This window comes from Ranitomeya variabilis, chromosome 1, assembly GCF_051348905.1.
Source record: "Ranitomeya variabilis isolate aRanVar5 chromosome 1, aRanVar5.hap1, whole genome shotgun sequence".
Taxonomy (NCBI): domain Eukaryota; kingdom Metazoa; phylum Chordata; class Amphibia; order Anura; family Dendrobatidae; genus Ranitomeya; species Ranitomeya variabilis.
In genome coordinates this window covers 946879447-946900646 of record NC_135232.1, presented here as the reverse complement: position 1 = coordinate 946900646, position 21200 = coordinate 946879447, and the positions used below count along the sequence as shown (strand labels likewise).

At 46.0% G+C, this 21200-nt stretch overlaps 1 protein-coding gene across 11 annotated transcripts in view; it reads right to left on the bottom strand.

Moving 5' to 3' along the window:
* IL15 (interleukin 15) overlaps positions 1 to 21200 on the bottom strand; it is a 130108-nt gene that overhangs the window by 45559 nt on the left and 63349 nt on the right. Inside the window, exon 1 of one of the 11 annotated variants that reach the window (XM_077279244.1) lies at positions 10518 to 10647. The exons of the other annotated variants lie outside the window; for them this stretch is intronic. The gene's annotated coding sequence lies outside the window, so the exon portion shown is untranslated. Of the gene's footprint in view, positions 1 to 10517; positions 10648 to 21200 lie in introns of those variants that run through there. 11 annotated transcript variants of the gene reach the window in all.

Genomic DNA, 21200 nt, shown 5'->3' with positions numbered 1-21200 from the left:
TCCGATTTGGTGGAAGGGGTCACTCTGGGTTTGATTTGGTGGAAGGGGTCACTCTGGGTTCGATTTGGTGGGCGGAGCCACTCTGGGTCCGATTTGGTGGGCGGGGTCACTTTGGGTCCGATTTGGTGGGCGGGGTCACTCTGGGTCCGATTTGGTGAGCCGGGCCCCTCGGGGTCCGATTTGGTGAGCGGGGTAATCTACTATATAATTGTCTAAGGGCACTTCCGTCTTTCTGTCTCACAACACCGCTACGTCATCATCTCATGAGACCGCAATGCACTCTTGGGACCGGAGCGCGCAACAAGCATCGGGTACCGGCCACTCCAGGTGCAACAAGCATCGTGTACCGGCCGCTCTAGGAGGTGCAACAACCATCAGATACCGGCCGCTCCAGGAGGTGAGTATGTAACTTTTTTATTTTAATTCTTTTTTTTTTTTTTAACAGGGATATGCAGTATACTATGTGACTGGACAATATACTACGTGACTGGGCAGTATAACTACGTGGCTCTGCGCTGTATACTGCGTGGCTCTGCGCTGTATACTGCGTGGCTCTGCGCTGTATACTACGCGGCTCTGCGCTGTATACTACGCGGCTCTGCGCTGTATACTGCGCGGCTCTGCGCTTTGTACTGCGCGGCTCTGCGCTATATACTGCGTGGCTCTTCGCTGTATACTGCGCGGCTCTGCGCTGTGTACTGCGCGGCTCTGCGCTGTGTACTGCGCGTGTCCGTGCTGTGTACTGCGTGTGTCTGCGCTGTATACTGCGCGGCTCTGCGCTGTGTACTGCGCGGCTCTGCACTGTGTACTGCACGGCTCTGCGCTGTATACTGCGGGGCTCTGCGCTGTATACTGCGGGGCTCTGCGCTGTATACTACGCGGCTCTGCGCTGTATACTGCGCGGCTCTACGCTGTGTACTGCGCGGCTCTGCGCTGTATACTGCGCGGCTCTGCGCTGTATACTGGGCGGCTCTGCGCTGTGTACTGCGCGGCTCTGCGCTGTATACTGCGCGGCTCTGCGCTGTATACTGCACGGCTCTGCGCTGTGTACTGCGCGGCTCTGCGCTGTGTACTGCGCGGCTCTGCGCTGTGTACTGCGCGGCTCTGCGCTGTGTACTGCGCGGCTCTGCGCTGTGTACTGCGCGGCTCTGCGCTGTGTACTGCGCGGCTCTGCGCTGTGTACTGCGCGGCTCTGCGCTGTGTACTGCGCGGCTCTGCGCTGTGTACTGCGCGGCTCTGCGCTTTATACTGCGCGGCTCTGCGCTGTGTACTGCGCGGCTCTGCGCTGTGCACTGCGCGGCTCTGCGCTGTGCACTGCGCGGCTCTGCGCGGTATACTGCGCGGCTCTGCGCTTTATACTGCGCGGCTCTGCGCTGTGTACTGCGCGGCTCTGCGCTGTATACTGCGCGGCTCTGCGCTGTGTACTGCGCGGCTCTGCGCTGTGTACTGCGCGGCTCTCCGCTTTATACTGCGCGGCTCTGCGCTGTGTACTGCGCGGCTCTGCGCTGTGTACTGCGCGGCTCTGCACTTTATACTGCGCGGCTCTGCGCTTTGTACTGCGCGGCTCTGCGCTGTGTACTGCGCGGCTCTGCGCTGTGTACTGCGCGGCTCTGCGCTGTGTACTGCGCGGCTCTGCGCTGTGTACTGCGCGGCTCTGCGCTGTGTACTGCGCGGCTCTGCGCTGTATACTGCGCGGCTCTGCGCTGTGTACTGCGCGGCTCTGCGCTGTGTACTGCGCGGCTCTGCGCTGTGTACTGCGCGGCTCTGCGCTGTGTACTGCGCGGCTCTGCGCTTTATACTGCGCGACTCTGCGCTTTGTACTGCGCGGCTCTGCGCTGTGTACTGCGCGGCTCTGCGCTGTGTACTGCGCGGCTCTGCGCTGTGTACTGCGCGGCTCTGCGCTGTGTACTGCGCGGCTCTGCGCTGTGTACTGCGCGGCTCTGCGCTGTGTACTGCGCGGCTCTGCGCTGTATACTGCGCGGCTCTGCGCTGTGTACTGCGCGGCTCTGCGCTGTGTACTGCGCGGCTCTGCACTGTATACTGCGTGGCTCTGCGCTGTGTACTGCGCGGCTCTGCGCTGTGTACTGCGTGGCTCTGCGCTTTATACTGCGCGACTCTGCGCTTTGTACTGCGCGGCTCTGCGCTGTGTACTGCGCGGCTCTGCGCTGTGTACTGCGCGGCTCTGCGCTGTGTACTGCGCGGCTCTGCGCTTTATACTGCGCGACTCTGCGCTTTGTACTGCGCGGCTCTGCGCTGTGTACTGCGCGGCTCTGCGCTGTGTACTGCGCGGCTCTGCGCTGTGTACTGCGCGGCTCTGCGCTGTGTACTGCGCGGCTCTGCACTGTATACTGCGTGGCTCTGCGCTGTGTACTGCGGGGCTCTGCGCTTTATACTGCGCGACTCTGCGCTTTGTACTGCGCGGCTCTGCGCTGTGTACTGCGCGGCTCTGCGCTGTGTACTGCGCGGCTCTGCGCTGTGTACTGCGCGGCTCTGCGCTGTGTACTGCGCGGCTCTGCGCTTTATACTGCGCGACTCTGCGCTGTGTACTGCGCGGCTCTGCACTGTATACTGCGTGGCTCTGCGCTGTGTACTGCGCGGCTCTGCGCTGTGTACTGCGTGGCTCTGCGCTTTATACTGCGCGACTCTGCGCTTTGTACTGCGCGGCTCTGCGCTGTGTACTGCGCGGCTCTGCACTGTATACTGCGTGGCTCTGCGCTGTGTACTGCGCGGCTCTGCGCTATGTACTGCGCGGCTCTGCGCTTTATACTGCGCGACTCTGCGCTTTGTACTGCGCGGCTCTGCGCTGTGTACTGCGCGGCTCTGCACTGTATACTGCGTGGCTGTGCAATATACTACGTGGACATGCATATTCTAGAATACCCGATGAGTTAGAATCGGGCCACAGTCTAATAATCATAAGACTAAGGATAGTGGTTTGGAATTGTGCTGTACTGTCACTTTAAGAGCTGATATTATCTGACAAAACTTGTGACCTGGTGAGCTGATGTAGACTTCATAGGCGTTGGCATAGTAACTGTGTCTGACTGCGCATATCAATGAGCTAATCAGCCAGGTGGCAGTTATTTTTAGAAATTGCCTCAGAAACCAGCCCATTATAAACGTATGGGACAATTTCCCTATTGAAACGCATTGAAAGACTTTTTTCAAACACAAATTGCGCAAAAACTACAAATCCGATCGGCACGAAAAATACTTAGCACACCTCTTGGGGACGCTGGCTTCGAAATGACACCTCACTGGAGTCTGTGAGTTTAGCGGTTCGGGCCGCATTACGTGCGGACTGAATAATAAGAATAAGAAGAAGTTTACCACGGTGGAATAACAGTATAGTGCTTTGTTCCAAAGCACTATAATTAACTTTCCTTTTACCCAACCGGGTATTCTACTAAGTGCAAAATTGTTGAACAATAATTTAACATTGCCTTTAAGGACATACACTCTGCATCCACTAAAGACCTTCTTATAATCACATTATAAGGCAATTTAACTTTTCCATTCTCCTTCTTTAAATCTGCAGGACCGCCTGTCCTAACGGCACCAGACCTACTGCCTCTCCCTTCTATGCAGGACCGTCCCGTTCAGCCCGGGCCTACTGCCTTTTCAACTACTATACACAGTATAGAACATAACATTACTTTCAGTTTAAGAGCACCGAGCCATTTTTACATGACTCCTCTGAGGACTCAGGGTTCACCTTCTATCCCCACTATCTATCAACATTATCAAAAACAGTTTCTTTTATCGAACATTAAGCCTTCTCATTATCTTTCTCACTAACATGCATGCTGGACACCACATCTACCCCTACGGGCCCACTGCATCCTTCTTCTATCTTTCACTTTCTTTCGGAGAACCTCATCAGCATTTCTTTACAATTAACTAGTTGGATACATATAACTTCCTCATATAAACATTATCATCACTTTCTTTCATCAAACATTATTGCTATCTCTTAGCCTTTAAAGCAATATCACCATTTAAGTGCAACACATGAACGTCCCCTTTAAGAGGGGACCAAGTCTCTATGAGGTAGCACGTCTTCTCAAGCTACCAGTCCGTACTCGGCAAAGGTTCCAGTGTGGTATCTTCACAAAGAGTCCTTTTTGAAGTAAAACCAGTAGGGAGCACCTTTAATAAGGTGCAAACTATGTACAAAAAGTTTGTATCATGCACTGTTCATGATTGCGGCAGTTCTTTTCAACTGAAAACTTGTGCAACAAAGAAAACTCAGAAAAATAAACAAAACAATAGGGATCCCGGGTCAACAAAAGGATCCCCTTAAGAATTAACCCTAAACGGGTTTTAGCAGCAACATAAGGGAACAGTAACTATTTACATTTATAAAGCATTTATGCTTACTCATTTTTCGGGGAAGAAGGTGGTTTCCTTCCGGGCCTCACCAGACCAACGGGTCGTGCTGCCGATCCAGGAAGCGGTTCTGGTCCCAGCAATGACAGGATCCCTCGCCGCGATGTTCTTTTCACTGATGATCCCGCACGCCCCCAAGGTACATGGTGGGTCCGGGTTCCCCGCCGCTCCGCAGGGACAGGTTCTGTGGCTTCTGCAGCAGGAGGTTCATCCTCTGATGCTCCGGCAGTGGCTTGGAGTGCGACGCACCGCTGGACGCCCCGCGCCATCCAGCCAGCTTCGCCTGTTGCCCTCCTCCACCTGGTGTAAGTTACAGCATCACCTGGCTCCAGGTCGCGAGCGAACCTTCCTCCGCAGGGCTCTACCTCCTCCCGGTCCACGTGGACTTGTAGCGGCTCCCCGATCTCCTGTATAACCCCTCTTCCATGTCGGGGGTTGAAGGAGACCACTACACCCCAGTGGGACGATGGGACCTCTGCGACGTAGGTCAGATCAACCTGGGTTGCCGGTTGTGGTCGGTCTCGCCATGCAGCCACCAAGCGCCGCAGGTTTCCGGCCTCTGGCATGATCTTCAGGCCCTGCGTCTGCAGCGCACTTTCAGCCGCGGCCGGGTTGGGAGGAGCAGGGGACACCGGAGACAAACGGACCTCCGTGGGCTGGCCCAGCCGAGCGAGCACGCGAGCATCAGCCTCCAAGAGGCGTGCTATCCGGCGGGCCTCGGCTGCAGCTACACACTCCTCAGACGGTGGCAAGGGGGGTTGGCCCATCGGTGGCTCCGTGAGGGTCAGTCCCCGCAATGTTGGTGCATCCGGGGCTGTGTCGAGTGGCGCAGCCTCAGGCTGGATCGGGTCAGTCCCACGCGGTGTTCCCGGTGTCGCCATCTTTTCTCCTTCTCCAGTGTCCTCTTCCCGCGGTCTCTTTCGTGGGCGGCCCCGTCTCCATGGTCTCCACCCTCCAAACAGGATCAGGAGGCGGACCTCAGCTGTTGACGGACACGTCCTCAGGACACAGAAATACTTAGACTGGGCGGCCATTGTTGTTCGCGCTCTCCAGCTTGCCTACGCCCACTCCACGCCCCTCTTCTTCTCCTGCGCTCTCCTCAGCGCTATAATGGCGGCGGATTTTGGCGGTAAATGGCACAGCACAGTCTTTGCAATAAAGTACAGTCCAAGCCCAACAAACCACAGTTCCAAGGCACACATGACCTGATTCTTCAGGCTTAAGTAGATCCTGTTCCTGACGCCAAGTATTGTAGCGCCCCCACTGCCGCAGGGCCGAGGGGTACCCGGTACCGGGCCTCTGAGTCTCTGCTCTGGGGTTGTCACGGTGGCTAGGCCCAGTCCGTGACCCTGCCGAGGGGCGCACAGTAAATGAAAGATGTGGATGGTGGTGGTGGTGCGGTGCAGTAAATAACGAGGACACCAGGTTGCAGTCTCTTTACCTCTTTACTGAAGGTCTCTGGGTCCTCAGTCCAGAATACGGTTCACCAGGCTGCGCAAGTCCGGCCGGCCCAATAGCACCTCCAGAGTTCTCTTAGCAGGTGGAAATCTGTGCCTTCCTTCTAGCACTAGGTGTTGTGGTCCTTCCCTGCTGTGCTTACAGAAAGTCCCCACAACTGTTGTGTCTGTTTCTTAAGTTCCCTCACAACTCGATTAGATGATGTTCTGCTAATCCTCCGTCCCTCCCTGGTGTTCTGGTTGGGACGGCACCCGTTTGACGGGTAGGCTCGGAGCTCTTCCGGGACCCTAGAGTCGCCCCTCTCCACAAGTTGCCCCCCAAGACTGCATAGGTGATTTAAGTTAGACAGCCCGCCTTAGACTGACTGTCCTGCCGCTGTTTGGAGTATTGCTTGAAGCTGAATGTTATGATACTCCCTCGGCGTTCCGGCCACCGGTAGTGCGCCTCAGTAGGATGTTGCTTCGGTCTTACAGCACGACTCCTACTGGTATTTCTCCTTTTACGTGATCTCGTTTCTCACTCAGCACAATCTATCTCGTTTCTAATCCTTCCTTGGGCACCGCCGCTATCCTGAGCAGGCACGGCCCCGTTACGTTCGTTCAAGTTGCCAAGCCTCTGTCAGGATCCCACCCCTGACAGAGACCCTACTGTATCTTCCCCCACAACACCCTCTGCCACAAGGTGTTGCCTGGTTCCAACCCAGTCAGCTTTCTCCTCTAACTTCCTGCCTGACCCCCAGTTTACCCACTATGGTGGGGAGTGGCCTAGTGAATAGAACCCTTAGCTCCCCCCGGAGGCCTGGCTGTGAAATGTATTGGTGTCTGTGATACCTGATCAGATGAACTCCTTCAGTGCCATCAGACGCACCATAGCTCCCCATAGTGGCGGAGCCACAGTACTGCAACGACCAGGACTCTGGGGCGCTGCACCTACGTGAACTTAAACAGTAGGTCAACTTGGAGTCACTGGGGTGCCAGTGCCCTGCTATTGGAATAGGCTGAAAGCTTATTGTATCCGGAGTATGATGCGGAGTCCACCGCTAGTCTCTGTGTATGCCGGAGATTGGGCTGCACATGACAGGGTTTTGATGTGGTGGTCTCTTAATTTTTGCCAGAGCTGTATATAAGTTCAAATCAACCCCTTTTGTTCGATTCAAAATAAAACAATTAAAAAAAAAAAAAATACACATATTTGGTATTGCCGCATTCTGAAATGCCCTATCTATCAAGATATAAAAATAATTAATTCGATCAGTAAACGGCATAACAAGAAAAAAAATCAAAACGTGGAGAATTAAGTTTTTTTGGTCCCTACAACACTGCAATACAATGCAATAACGGGCAATCAAAACATCTTATCTATTCCAAATTGGTATTAATAAAAAACGTCAGCTCGGCACACAAAACAATAAGCCCTCACCCAGACCCACATACCAAAAAATGGAGATGCTTCGAGTCTTGGAAAATGGCGACACTTTTTTTGAAAAAATGTTGGATCTTTGTTCACCACTTAAATAAAAAAAAGAACCTATACACTACCGTTCAAAAGTTTAAGGTCACTTAGTAATTTCCTTTTTTTTTTTCTAATGAAGCTAACAAAGTGATTCAGAAATACACTCTATATACATTGTTAATGTGGTAAATGACTATTCTAGCTGCAAACGTCCTGTTTGTAATGCAATATCTTGATAGGTGTATAGAGGCCCATTTCCAACAACCATCACTCCAGTGTTCTTATGGTACTGTGTTTGCTAACTGTGTAAGAAGGCTAATGGATGGTTAGAATACCCTTGAAACCCTTGTGCAAGTATGTTAGAACAGCTAAAAACTGTTTGGCTGATTAGAGAACCTATAAACCCGACCTTCCTTTGAGCTAGTTGAGAATCTGGAGCATTACACTTGGTTGGTTCCATTAACCTCTCAAAATGGCCAAAAAAAAGAACTTTCATGTGAAACTCGACAGTCTATTCTTGTTCTTAGAAATGAAGGCTATTCCATGCAAGAAATTGCCAAGAAACTGAAGATTTCCTACAACGATGTGTACTACTCCCTTCAGAGGAGAGCAGAAACAGGCTATAACCAGAGTAGAAAGAGAAGTGGGAGGCACCACTGCACAACTGAGCAACAAGTCAAGTACATTAGAGTCTGTAGTTTGAGAAATCGATGCCTCATAGGTCCTCAGCTGGCAGCTTCATTAAATAATACATGCAAAACGCCAGTGTCAACATTTACAGTGAAGAGGCAACTCCGGGATTCTGGCCTTCAGGGCAGAGTGGCAAAGAAAAAGCCATATCCGAGACTGGCTAATAAAAAGAAAAGATTAATATGGGCAAAAGAACACAGACATTGGACAGAGGAAGATTGGAAAAAAGTGTTATGGACAGACGAATCCAAGCTTGAGGTGTTTGGATCACACAGAAGAACATTTGTGAGACACAGAACAGCTGAAAAGATGCTGGAAGAATGCCTGACGCCATCTGTCAAGCATGGTGGAGGTAATGTGATGGTCTGGGGTTGCTTTGGTGCTGGTAAAGTGGGTGATTTGTACAAGGTAAAATGAATTTTGAATAAGGAAGGCTATAACTCCATTTTGCAACGCCATTGCTTACCCTGTGGACAGCGCTTGATTAGAGCCAACTTCATCCTACAACAGGACAATGACCGAAAGCACACCTCCAAATTATGAAAGAACTATTTAGGGAAGAAGCAGGCAGCTGGTATTCTATCTGTAATGGTGTGGCCAGCGCAGTCACCAGATCTCAACCTCATTGAGCTGTTGTGGGAGCAGCTTGACCGTATGGTACGCAAAAAGTGCCCATCAAGCCAAACCAACTTCTGGGAGGGACTTCAGGAAGCATGGGGTGAAATTTCTCCAGATTACCTCAGCAAATTAACAGCTAGAATGCCAAAGGTCTGCAATGCTGTAATTGCTGCAAAGGGAGCATTCTTTGACAAAAGCAAAGTTTGAAGGAGAAAATAATTATTTCAAATAAAAATCTTTTTTTCAAACCTTGTCAGTGTCTGGACTAGTTAGATTTTCAATTCATTTGGCAACTCATTTGATTAATAAAGGTATGAGTTTTCATGGAAAACACAAAATTGTCTGGGTGACCCTAAACTTTGGAACGGTAGTGTACATGTTTTGTATGTACGAACTTGTAATGACCTGGCAAATCATATTGGTAGGTCAGTTTTAGCATTTAGTTAACATGGTGAAAAAAAAAAATTATGAAGTTCCACTTTTTTGCAATTTCACCGCAATTAGAATTTTTTCTCTGTTTTCCAGTACACGATATGGTAAAATCAAATGGTGTCATTCAAAAGTACAACTCGTCCCGCAAAGAACAAGACTTCACATGGCCATCCTGAAGGAAAAATAAAAAATATATAGCCTCAGGGAAAAAGGGGAGCAAAAAACAGAAATGCAAAAATGGAAATACCCATGGTCTTTAAGGGGTTAACTCTACATTCCTTCATATTATTAGTTTTTCTCCATTCTGTTGTAGAGATATAGGGTGCCAAAATGACTGGGGCCGATTGGTTATTATTTTTTTTTTTTATCACTTAACTGGGCGTCTGATACTGTTCTTTGGCCTGTATACTTTCAACCCACCATGACGCTGTTCATGACTCTGCCTAACATATATATTTGCTAGAGCATACAAACAAAAGAATACAGCAGCACTGTAAGCACTAAGATGTATGCAATCATTGAGTATATGAAATTTAAACTGAATACTGCTATATAGAATATATTTATAAAAATGAAGGTACTTAATACAAAAATTGGCCAATTTATAAGAGCCCATGAGCCGTAACAAGGAGTACCTTCCTTTGATGGGGCCCTTACCCAATGTCATGCTTCTCCTGGGCTAAAAGCCTACAAATTGAGGTGGTTGTGACCGGAAGTCTAGGTAGCTGGAAGTGTCTCAAAGAGCTCCAGAATCACCAAGCTCAATACGAGTATTTCAGGGGTGGGGGAAACCCCCCATCTATATCTACCCCTGGTTATAAATACAACTGAGGATCTGTTTGACCCTTCTCACAGCTCCCTCCGTCATCACCTGAGGTGAGGTCTATTTTGCAGGCTGAAGCCGCAGGCTTTCTTGCCACCAGCTTATATCCACACTTGTCGCCCCTCCAGCAGTTGTACCTGTGTGGATTGTGAGGAGTAGTAGAGGGGCCTTGCCGAGTGTTCTGCTGCCTCTATCCACTCACCTCAGCTGCTGCCTCTATCCACTCACCTCAGCCGCTGCCGATCGGCTTGAATGGTAAAACCACCAATGGGACCTGCACAGCTCTTGCTTACTGCACGCTGCTTACCAGCGACGCTGCCATCTATCCTTGCCTCTTGTGACATCACCAGTCTCAAATATACACATACATATATATACACACATATCTATCTATATATATATATATATATATATATATATATATATATATATATATATATATATATATATATACACACACACACACAGTACAGACCAAAAGTTTGGACACCTTCTCATTTAAAGACTTTTCTGTATTTTCATGACCATGAAAATTGTACATTCACACTGAAGGCATCAAAACTATGAATTAACACATGTGGAATTATATACTTAACAAAAAAGTGTGAAACAACTGAAATTATGTCTTATATTCTAGGTTCTTCAAAGTAGCCACCTTCTGCTTTGCTGACTGCTTTGCACACTCTTGGCATTCTCTTGATGAGCTTCAAGAGGTAGTCACCGGGAATGGTCTTCCAACAATCTTGAAGGAGTTACCAGAGATGCTTAGCACTTGTTGGCCCTTTTGCCTTCACTCTGCGGTCCAGCTCACCCCAAACCATCTCGATTGGGTTCAGGTCTGGTGACTGTGGAGGCTAGGTCATCTGGCGAAGCACCCCATCACTCTCCTTCTTGGTCAAATAGCCCTTACACAGCCTGGAGGTGTGTTTGGGGTCATTGTCCTGTTGAAAAATAAATGATGGTTCAACTAAACGCACACCGGATGGAATAGCATGCCGCTGCAAGATGCTGTGGTAGCCATGCCGGTTCAGTATGCCTTCAATTTTGAATAAATCCCCAACAGTGTCACCAGCAAAGCATCCCCACACCATCACACCTCCTCCATGCTTCACGGTGGGAACCAGGCATGTAGAGTCCATCCATTCACGGTTCAGAGAGAGAGAGTCAGTAATCAAGCATTTTCTTCTTCTCTGCTGCCATCTTGTAGTCAAAGCAATCACTGCACTTAGGAATATAAAGTCTCTCCGCTGCCATCTTGTGATCAGAGCGGGCATTTCAGTTGGGCGTGTTGTTTTTCAGTTGCCAACTTGTGGTCAAAGCAAACGTTTCATAGCAGAGACTAGACCTCCATGTGCTTGTGGAGAGCACAAAACATCATTCCTCTGTTGACCACCAATATAGGAGTCATGAAAATGAGACTTCCAGGTCAAGTGACAACTATGCGAGGCTCGTTCATTTTATTTTCCATTCCTACAATCTAAAGGTACCTTCACACTAAACGATATCGCTAGCGATCCGTGACGTTGCAGCGTCCTGGCTAGCGATATCGTTGTGTTTGACAGGCAGCAGCGATCAGGATCCTGCTGTGACATCGTTGGTCGGAGCTAGGAGGCCAGCACCTTATTTTGTCGCTGGATCTCCCGCAGACATCGCTGAATCGGTGTGTGTGACACCGATCCAGCGATGTCTTCACTGGTAACCAGGGTAAACATTGGGTTACTAAGCGCAGGGCCGCGCTTACTAACCCGATGTTTACCCTGGTTACCAGCGTAAACGTAAAAAAAACAAACACTACATACTTACATTCCGGTGTCTGTCCCCCGGCGTCCGCTTCCCTGCACTGTGTAAGCGCCGGCCGGCCGGAAAGCAAAGCACAGCGGTGACGTCACCGCTGTGCTTTCCGGCTGGCGCTTACACAGTGCAGGGAAGCACAGCGCCGGGGGACAGACACCAGAATGTAAGTATGTAGTGTTTGTTTTTTTTACGTTTACGCTGGTAACCAGGGTAAACATCGGGTTACTAAGCGCGGCCCTGCGCTTAGTAACCCGATGTTTACCCTGGTTACCAGGGGACTTCGTATAGTTGGTCGCTGGAGAGCTGTCTGTGTGACAGCTCTCCAGCGACCACACAGCGACGCTGCAGTGATCGGGATCGTTGTCTAGATCGCTGCAGCGTCGCTAAATGTGACGGTACCTTTACGCACTTTAGTATCTTAGCTATTTGCTCTTGGACAATTGATGAGATATTAGGCGATAATTGCTCTTTTTTCCTCTACAACCCACATGTATGGACCGTTACAACTTCCACAGCCATTGTCCTCACGTCTTTCAATTCCACAGGATTCCTCCAACATGGCACCAGCTTCAGACTTGGGCGGTCAGAACCTACCATATATACTCGAGTATAAGCCGACCCAAGTATAAGCCGAGGCACCTAAATTTGCCATAAAAAACTAGGAAAACTTATTGACTTGAGTATAAGCCGGGTATGTATTGTCCCTTTATCCGTATTCTTGTATACATGGCTCCCCATCCCTGTCCTTGTATGCATTGCTCCTCATCCCCTATCCCTGTAATGCATGGTTCCGATGAAAAAAAACAACAAAACCCCCCCACATCCTACTTACCTTCCCTGTGCGCCCTCGCTGCATCTCGTTCCGGCACCAGCAGCTCTTCCGGCCGAGCGATCACGTGTCCCTGCTCATTTAGGTAATGAATATTCACTCCACGCCTATGTAAGTGGAGAAACGTGAATATTTATTGCCTTAATGAGCGGGGGACACGTGATCGCTCGGCCGGAAGAGCTGCTGGTGACGGCCAGAACAAGATGCAGCGAGGGTGCACAAGGAGGGTAAGTAGGATGTGTGCTGGAAGCCGTCGGCTGCAGCTATAACTGCGTGCTATAAGAGAATTGAATACTCACTGCCAGCGCAGTGAATATTCATTTCTCTTTAGAAGTGGGCATGGGCTTTAGCTGCAGCCACCGACTCCTGCCTCTGTGATCCGCTGCTCCACCGCTCCCCCTTCCCTGCCATCTTTCTGGGACAAAGACTTGTGTATAAGCTGAGGGGGGCGTTTTCAGCACAAAAAATGTGCTGAAAAACTCGGCTTATACACGAGTATATACGTTATTTGCAGAAGGCATCGACTAACATGTCATCCGCAGCAAAAAAACACTGGTGGACAGCTCATCTCTTGCGGATGAGGTTACTACCAAACTTCTGCCCGAAATCACTGCAACAATCCAATCCACCCCTAACAAGGCGCTACAGGGGTTGCAACACAAACAAGATCAAACAGGCCAAACATTTGTCCAAGCTGGAAACACGGATATTGACCATCAAGGAGGTCTTCACCAGTGACCATGCCAAACTATTGTCCCTTGTTCATGATAACGCTACTCTGAGGGACCGCCTTGACGATCTCGAAAATCATAGGAGCAACTTGTGTATATTAGGTGTACCAGAATCCTTTCAACAAGGATCCCTAAAATCCATTTGTAAAAATGACATTCCAAAGGCCTTACATCTACCAGAGGGCAAAAAATGTAGAGTCAACAGGGTTGCCCCCCTACATCTTCGTTATAGGACCATGACATACGCGGACCATGGCAAGTTTCTTGACTTCAACGACAAAGCTGATATTATTCGAGCATATAAACAACTGAGAAAACCATTAATTTTGCCGGGCCTCAATGTATTTTTGTCTGAGGACTTTTCCGTTGAGGTCACCAGGAAACCCAGAGTCTTCAGGACCATCTATACTAAACTATACAAGGAAAATGCAATCAATTCAATTACGTTATCCAGCTATATTGAGGATAAAGGGGACTGATGGTTCCTTCTCCACTTTCATATCTCCAGATAAAGCTGAAACCTTTGTAACCAACCTCCTTCATCCCAAAGACCCCAACAGACCAGTTAGACCCCCTCAAGAAGGCAATAGTCATAATCGGTCTCAGAACTCTGAGGAATCATCAAAGCATGACGCCCCAAGAGAGCAGAGAACCAACAAACATGAAATAAGGGGCGCTAAATGACTCACAGTCAATTATCCTTTAAGGTTTAATGTTTTCTAGGTGTTTGTTCTCAGCTATCCACTAATAATAATGGTTGTAGAGGGGGAAACAATTTCTCTCCCTCACATGGTCGGATAGAAGTGAAGTCAATTACTATGCATCCCCTAGCGAGTTGGTTTACATTTCTTCAACTCTGCCTAGGTCGTTCTCTGTTCTAATGTTTGAATAGTATCTAGTTTATGATATGTTTAGCTTTTAAAGGTTAAGCTTATTTTCATGCTATTTTTTCATAGGCATCTAACTACCAGTCATCTTAATCTTCTCTCTTAAGCCGCCCACTCCAGTTGTGAGGGTTATGGCTCTCACTTAAACTTCCCAACACATAGAACTCTCCTAAATCCTAATAATGTTTTATATTATTTAATAAGGATTGGGATAAGGAGCCATGCAGACAAGGATAGGGATGAGGAGCCATGCATACCAGGATAGGTATGAGGAGCCATGCATACCAGGATAGGGATGAGGGGACAATGCATACCAGGCTGATATTTGAGTCGATAAGTTTTCACAGTTTTTTGTGGTAAAATTAGGTGCCTCAGCTTCAACTCGGGTCGGCTTATACTTAACTTGGAAATCTCCCCATCCTGAAATCAGTCTTTAATAAAAATACTTCTAAGTAACCCAATCTTGGCATATATTAAACTATTGCTTAAACCAGGCAAAGAGCTGATATCACCTAATTCTTACAGACCAATCTCCTTAAATAACGATGCAAAAAACATCTAAAAAATTGTAACAGACCAGTTAGCTTTCTTCCTCCCTTACCTCATTTCGCCTTCTCAAGTGGACTTTATAAAAGGCCATTCAGAGGCTCTTAATATCTGGAATGTCCTGGATAAAATACAATAGTCCTCTCCAGCCATCATAACAATTGACATAGAAAAAGCTTTTGGTAACATAATACTTTGAGTAACTATTCCCATTTTTATCTAAAATGTCAATGTCAGGCCCCTTCTTTGAATACATACCAAACTCCTCCCCCACAGCTCAAGTATATACCCTTTGTTTTTTTTTTATCAAAGTCTTTTCCTTTGGAAAAGGGTACGGAGACAGGGTTGCCCATTATCCCCACTTTTTTTTTTATTTAGCTATTGAACCCTTGGTTTGTACCCTATCCAATCCTAGCACATTTAGGGGGCATCCAAATTAACAAAAAAAAACATCCAGACAGCCTTTTTTTGCAGATGTCATATTATACATGTCTAATCCTGTGGATTACTTTGGGTTTAAAATTAATGTAAGCGCAAAATAGTTCCCCTAACAGAGAAAGGGGAAAATGGCTTCTGCAATCTATCTCTATGAGGCATAACCATTGCAACCTCATTCATAACTAATTTAGGCATTAAGATCAGTCGTATACCCTCTTCAATATACCTACTCCCTAAACTATCCTCCTCTTATAAAGAAAATTTTAGACCAACTAAAATCGTGGCAGGACTTTCCTCATCCTTTTAAGAGTAGGGCTCGCCTAATTAAAATAAGTATGGCTAAGTTTATGTACCGGCTACAAACCATCCTGCTCCTACTCAAGCATATTGACATCACTATTCTCAATAAGGCCGTTAGCCACTTATTGTGGAGAGGCAATCAGCCTCAATAATCCTATGGCATCATAGGGCAATGGAGGTATCAACCTCCCCAATGTTAAAAACCTGGATTGCCGTTTACGCTATATAATTGACTGGTTCCACAAAATGCATACCTACTCCAACTTTCCGTTAGAATCCGATTTTGCTTATCCCTATAGCTTAATTGCACTTTTACACTCCCCCATCACCTCCCAACCTGCTATTAAATGCTCAATAATAATTAGAGATGCAATCTCTACATAGAAAGCAATGAGGAAAAAGTTTAGTCTTTCCTTTAGAGTTTCCAAACACCTCCCCATTTGGTACAATCCTGAATACGCTCAGGGCTTGGAAAACAAACTATTCTAAGCATGGCGTCAAGCCGGCATAAATAATGTCTCCCACCCAAATGAGCCCAGATGGTTGACATGTACTGAATGTCTAGAAAAAATAAACAATTCAAGCCTCGTTACTTACAGTTTGAACAAATTAAGCTCTCCGTAATGGCCAACTTACGAGAGGTTACCTTGGAAGTGATACAAAATAAGCTGAACTTCATCCTATTATTCGCATTCTATACTCACTCAATATCAACACAATACAGTAAAAACAATATACACCCGGACATCTATAAATATTGGAAGAAACTTTTAGAAGATGTTGAAATTGCTGTCAAGATGAGAGTGGGATGGACCTTATTCAGGAAAAATTATTATCTGCGAAATAGGAGAGAAACGTAAATTAAAATTATGCATGGGGCAATTTATGCATTTAATATACTTAGAACAGTCTCTCACTTTGATAGACTAACAGAGTGTCCTAAAATGTAATCTTCTCAAGTCCAATCTTCTCTACCGGTGATCTTCCACATCTTCCACCTGCCGGTGATATTAAATATACTTTCCCACAGCGTGGTTCCAAGAGCGATATTGTCTTGTATACTGGCCCTTGGAATACTTCTATGTGAGGACATACGTTCTTTTTACTTGTGGACTCGCTTTACCACTAGTGGCATAGCGATTGGTTTCTGAGCGCAGTTTTGGACTTTTACTATTTCAATCTATACTACGATTTGTGGGACTGCCCTAAGATAGCATCCTTCTGGAAAATGGTTACGAATATTATTGTCATCCTCTGGGGCTCTGACTACTCATTAGTTCCCCATTCAGCTCAATTGTCAGTCAATCTAAGGGTCCTCCAAAACTGATCCACACTTTAATACTTCTAACAAGAAAAACACTTCTTAAATTCTGGTTAGAACCCTCTATTCACTCTATCCCTGAATTACTAGCTCAAATTAAACATTATATGAAGGTTGAAAAATGAGATGCAGTTGGTAATTTAGAACCGCCGGAAGGACATTTTCTGTTAAAGTGTAAACAATTTATTATAAAGTTCTGCTCTCAAGAAGAAAAAAAGCACTGTAACACCATGTATCAATGATGTTTGGCACATCTTGGAGGATCTCAAAGATAACCTGGGCTTACTCCACATTTCTAGTTAGGAAAATAGTTACAAATGATATCATTCACAATAATTTAGATGTTTATAGAATATAACTGATTAATTTGTTGTTTTTCACTAATCTCATCTTACAACAGCCTTGGCACTTGGTCTGAAATATCATTTCTGCTTGTATTAAACAATACTGTTAAAAAAAAAAATTCAATAAAAATTATATATACAAAAAAGGCTACAAATTTAATGGGCAGGTAGGATCTAACAAGAGGTATGACATTGGGTTAGGTATTCTTTGTCGCGGCTGGGGAACTCTCATGAATTGGCCAATTTATACCCCAAGTACCTTCATTTTTATAAGTATATTCTACATAGCAGTAATGCAGTTCACATTTCATGTATTCAATGTTTGCATCCTTTTTAGCGCTTACAGAGTGTTACTGCATACTTGTGTTTGCATATTATGCAGTCATAGCAGGTTGCACCTTTTCACACTTGCTTTATTCTATTTGGAGATATACATGGTAGTTGCTATAACACCCATCTATGCCAGGGCAGGAAGGCTGCAATAACACACAGTGTTAAATGGTGGAGTAGGAAGCCAATGGCCAGCTAACACCCACCAATTTGTTTTTAGCTCTCTGTACTGAAATTAGTGATTGACATTAGAAAGAAGTGGAACTGATTTTTACCACGATGTATTTCTGCCATCTGGCTGTGCTTTAAGACACTATGAGCAAATGTCGATCAACTATCCAATGGATAGCTCAACACTAAGATTTCTGAGGGTCTGATGCCCAAAAAAACAAACTGATCGACTGTTATTGAATGTGCAGCGGCCACTGACGGGTGATACAGATGAGTGCCTATTCTCTTGAAAGTAGGATAGATCATCAATATAAATTTTACAGGAAATGCTCTTTATGGATGAGTTCCCTGATGGTGCACAAATTGTGTTCTTTGCTGCGATAGCCAAAAAGAAATTTGATTTCACCAACTTTTGGTCTCACTTTTAGCAACCGATTTAGAAATTCCAGGCATAAGGTTCCATAAAACCAAGCTTACAACTAAGCAAACAAAATAGCAATGTCATAGGAAGCCTTTCTATCTGGTCCATTCATTCAATTTCTTCCCCAAAAGACTTGCTTTGCTCAAATATACTGTGTCTATGTCAATTATTGAAGAAACTTGAGAATCACAGCTCAACAACATCCAAAAGGCCACACAAGGTTACAAACACATCTGCCAAGCGAGTAAAAATTGCTATCCTTAGATTAAATGCTAAGTGCCTCTGAAAGCAACATAGGCTTGTCTGAGGCTATACAATGCCTGTAATAAATGGTTCTTGTGCTTAAGTTCACAATGCAAGGCGACTGAGGTAGTGTAAGGTCATCACAGCATGAAAATCTTTGCCTGATGACTCAGGGTTTGTCATTGTATGGCGAGTCGTGTGCTCACTAGGTAAGCTGAGGTTTACACATTTATGGTGCAGTTATTAATGTCATTACACCAGCTTTCTGCAGTAAATATGGTTAGGCACAAACTTATTGCATTAACAGTTTAACCCCTTAACCCCGGAGCCATTTTCCATTTTTGCGCTTTAGTTTTTTGCTCCCCTTCGTCCCAGAGCTATAACTTTTTTTAGTTTTCAGTCAATATGGCCGTGTGAGGGTTTGTTTTTTTGCGGGACAAGTTGCACTTTTCAATGACACCATTGGTTTAACATATGTACTGGAATACAGGAAAACAATCCCAAGTGCAGTGAAATTGAAAAAAAAAAAGTGCAATTCCACAGTTTTTTGCTTTGTTTTTTTTACCATGTTCACTAAATGCTAAAACGGATCTGCCATTATGATTCTCCAGGTCACTATGAGTTCACAGACACCAAACATGTCTAGGTTCTTTTTCCTTTAAAGGTGGTGAAAAAAAATCCAAAATTTGTTAGAAAAAAAAGGGGGCCATTTCCAAGACCTGTAGAGTCTCCATTTTCGTGATCTGGGGTTGGGTGAGGACTTATTTTTTGTGCACCGAGCTGACAATTTTATTGATACAATTTTGGTGTAGATACAATGTTTTGATAGCCGGTTATTGCATTTTATTGCAATGCAGCGGCAACCAAAAATACGAATTCGGATGGTTTGAATTTTTTCCTCATTATGTCATTTAACAATCGGGTTAATTCTGTTTATATATTGATTGATCAGGCGATTCTGAACACGCAATACCAAATATGTCTATGTTTGACTTTTTTTATTGTTATATGTTGAATGGAGCGAAAGGGGGGTGATTTGAACTTTTATATTTACTTTTTACATGCTTCAATAATCTCCATGGGAGAGCTGTAGTACTTTGATCGCCTCTGCTACACACAGGCGATGATCAGATCTTCTGTGTGTAGCAGAAATGCTCACGTGCCATGAGCATCGACCACGGTGCAGCGCTCATAGCAATCTGGCAATGACAACCAGAGAGGTGTGCTGCATGCCGACCCATCAGTCACACGCGATCATGTGATGGGATCACCGATGGGCAGAGCCAGTGATGCACTTCCAGTAAGAGAGTTAAATGCCGCTGTCACAGATTAACAGCAGCAGCTAACTAGTTACAGCTGCGGGTGGATTGCGATTGCATAGATTACCTGTCATGTGCCCTGAAAGGTAAGGTCTCAGCGCCAGGGCCTGCACCAAACATGGGGATTCTGACATGTGCGCATTATTAAGGCATATGTCGGAAAGGGGTTAAGTCATCATGAGGATGATCATAAGACCTTCATATTGTTACTATACCATTTTTCTGGCACACATTAAAGTTCATATACACTGCACTATTATCATGAATAAACTTTCCTAGGAATGCTTATTTCTAGATAATCAGTCACTCCATGAATAAGCAAACTGCTTGTTCGTGAATATCCAAAAAATAGAACCAAGACGGAAGCTTTGTGCCAATAAAAACATGAATTTTATTAATAATACATTAAAATTCTAATAAAGTCCAAATGACAATCAGTGGTAAGACATAAGACAGAATACATACTGTCTGCTGAGGAAATACATATGTCAGTACACCTATCAAACAAAAAAGTGTTCCCTAATCGATACAGCCCAGAAAAGAGAAAATGTATGGATTATATAGATATTTAGTAGCCTAAATGCTTAAGTATACACCATACCATATATATGGGCTAAATAGAAATGCATAGGTCAGCATTGCATGTCATTACATAAGCTGGGGCTGCGTAATGTATTAAATAGAATAAAGAGGTATATACCCCTAAAAAATATATAAATTAGCCCTTAAAAAAGTTGACAATGGTATCACTGTGTGTAGCCAAAAATACTTGCCACATGGTAGTGCTCAAATGTAAGGCATAATAAAGGTATATGAAGTAATGCCACTATGTATATTAGTATACTGACCGTATGCCAAGTAATGCACAGACATGAGAATAGGGAGAGGTGAAAGTATGTTTACCTGTATCAGCAGAACAGTAAATGGACCCCGACGCGCGTTTCGCGGTTAAGCTTCGTCCAGGGGAGTAGACCCCTAAGGCTACTTTCACACTAGCGTCGGGACATGGCCGTCGCCATGCGTCAGCCCGACGTACCAACGCACGTTGTGAAAATAATGAACAACGGGGGCAGCGGATGCAGTTTTTCAACGCATCCGCTGCCCCATTCTAATGTCCGGGGAGGAGGGGGCGAAGTTTCGGCCACGCTTGCGCGGTCGGAAATGGCGGACACGACGCACAAAAAAAAGTCACATGTAACTTTTTTTGTGCCGACGGTCTGCCAAAACACGACGCATCCGTCGCACGACGGATGCGACGTGTGGCCATACATTGCAATGCGTCGCTAATGCAAGCCTATGGAGAAAAAACGCATCCTGCGGGCAACTTTGCAGGATGCGCTTTTTCTCTAAAACGACGCATTGCGACGGACAGCAAGCGACGCTAGTGTGAAAGTAGCCTAATCGGCTGAGCACTAGCTGGAAATCAGCTTCCCTTAGTTTGTAGGTGGCATACTGCCAAACATCTGAGACAGAAACAAAAGGGTCTTGTGTTATCTCAAACCAATAGAAAAAACTGAATACTAGCAGTCCTCAGTAACAGCATGGTGAAAAGCTAAAACACACACACTGCACACTTTTCTAGTCCAGTTCTGAATCTGTGCAACACGTGGATTGACTGAGTACAACAAAGGAAATCCGGCCACAAAATGAATGACAGTCCCACT